Consider the following 2,500-nt stretch of genomic DNA (forward strand, 5'->3'; position numbering starts at 1 on the left):
TTGCCTTGTTCGCAGTTCGGTCTAGTTCACTCTTTTCCAGCATCATCCCCCCAAGTTGCCTTGTTCGCAGTTTGGCCTAGTTCACTCTTTTCCAGTGTCATCCCCCCAAGTTGCCTTGTTCGCAGTTTGGCCTAGTTCACTCTTTTCCAGTGTCATCCCCCCAAGTTGTCGTTGCCAACAACCCAAGAGTCCATAGTATTCGGAGTTCTAGCGGGGCCTCCCCTTGCTTCCAACAACCCAAGAGTCCATAGTATTCGGAGTTCTAGCGGGGCCTCCCCTTGCTTCCAACAACCCAAGAGTCCGTAGTATTCGGAGTTCTAGCGGGACCTCCCCTTGCTTCCAACAACCCAAGAGTCCATAGTATTCGGAGTTCTAGCGGGGCCTCCCCTTGCTTCCAACAACCCAAGAGTCCGTAGTATTCGGAGTTCTAGCGGGGCCTCCCGTTGCTTCCAACAACCCAAGAGTCCATAGTATTCGGAGTTCTCGCGTGGCCTCCCATTGATTCAAACAACCCAAAAGTCCATCTTCTTCGCAGTTCAACATCGCCTCCCTCGTTTCCAACAGGCCCAAAGGTCGTCTTCTTCGCAGATCCACGAAGAGCTCATCACGATTTGCCACATTCCATTTCCCACGGGTTGTCAACAACACTTTCTCACACTTCCCGCAATCGAGTACGTGCATGACATGCCAAAGCACATCTTATTTGCCTTCCATCGCACTCAAGACGACGGGTTGTGGAAGAACGATATTGTTCACAACAAGTTCAAGGACAACGTCTCAATCAAGGGACACAACCGAATTATGTTGACTGGGTCGCTAAAGTAAACCCGAGTTCATATAATGCACCGCATCCAAAAGAACTAGCCACAACACGTGCATCACTGAGATGTTTCACTAGATGGAACACGTGCGTGACATTAGGATCCTCCAACACCTCTTCGTGATGGAAAGATAGAATTCGAAGCAACCACAGAAGTACCGTCTAGTGGGTAGGCAACACAGGGACTGATCAACCAATATCACCCAAGGCAACGGGTGAAAATGGAAGAGATGCATGCTTGACCGTTCGATACGCAAGGCATGGAGCCAGCCAGCAAGTGCATCTCGATTACAACTCACACACCCTCACGTTCGCAAGACACCACACCACAAGACGGTCCACCCCCCACCTACCATGGGCAAGCAAGCAAATGGAAACATCAAGTGACGCAGGGTCAAGCATCGCTAGGCATGAAAATAACTTTCCACAATATCCGAGGGACTAGCTGCCGAGCTAACCAACGATCAGTGACGACCGTGTGTTGGTATTAATAAAGCTCAACAACTATGAAGAGGCTAGTTGTGCCATGATAAACATGCTAACGCACGCACCACGTGAGGGGGGAGGCCTCATCAAGCTCCCTTTAAAACCTGCCAGTGTGGAGCTGGCCGGCTCAAGGAGCACTCCCCCCCTATAAGAGGTTAATATGCAAAAGGCAAAATTGTACAAGTAGATACACTTTTTTTGAGCAGACATAAGTCCATATCTCGGGCTATACTTCGAATTTTGATGCGATTTTTTGCAGTAATTCGTAGAATAATGGTATCTCCTTGCTCACCAAATTTCATAATTTTTCTCGAAGGGGAACTATTTTTTTTATTTTTTTTACTTACCGGGTATGTGTAAAATCGGGAAAAATAGAAAAGCACATGTAGACTTCGAATTTCGACCTCATTTTTTCCAGTCCACCACTAAACAATATCAGGAACCTCCCCACAAAATTTCATTCAGTTTGGCCAAGGTCTTAAATTTGACAAATTTTGGCACCAACCTATCTAGTCGCGGTGCACCGACCAACTTGGCCAAGTGCAAAATGCATCCAATTCAAAACTTTTGTGCACCAACACTTTTACAGTACTCATTTGGGGGCATTTGGAGGCCTTTCCAACCCTCACATCTCAAAAACCACGAATTTCATTTTTTCACAAATCTCCCCACCAAGCCATCTAGCTATGCCGTGGTGCACCGCCAACCTTGGCCATGTGCAAAACCCTCCGAACTCAAAACTTTCGTGCACCAAGAATTTCATGGTATTCATTTGGGGGCATTTGGAGGCCATTCCAACCCTCACATCTCAAAAACCACGAATTTCATTTTTTCACAAAACTCCCCACCAAGCCATTTAGCTATGCCGCGGTGCACCGCCAACCTTGGCCATGTGCAAAACCCTCCGAACTCAAAACTTTCGTGCACCAAGAATTTCATGGTATTCATTTGGGGACATTTGGAGGCCATTCCAACCCTCACATCTCAAAAACCACGAATTTCATTTTTTCACAAAACTCCACACAAGCCATCTAGCTATGCCGCGGTGCACCGACCAACTTGGCCATGTGCAAAACCCTCCGAACTCAAAACTTTCGTGCACCAAGAATTTCATGGTATTCATTTGGGGACATTTGGAGGCCATTCCAACCCTCACATCTCAAAAACCACGAATTTCATTTTTTCACAAAACTC

Source organism: Vigna unguiculata, unplaced genomic scaffold, assembly GCF_037176805.1.
Source record: "Vigna unguiculata cultivar grain cowpea cultivar isolate G323 ecotype 2 unplaced genomic scaffold, ASM3717680v1 ptg000078l, whole genome shotgun sequence".
NCBI classification, from domain to species: domain Eukaryota; kingdom Viridiplantae; phylum Streptophyta; class Magnoliopsida; order Fabales; family Fabaceae; genus Vigna; species Vigna unguiculata.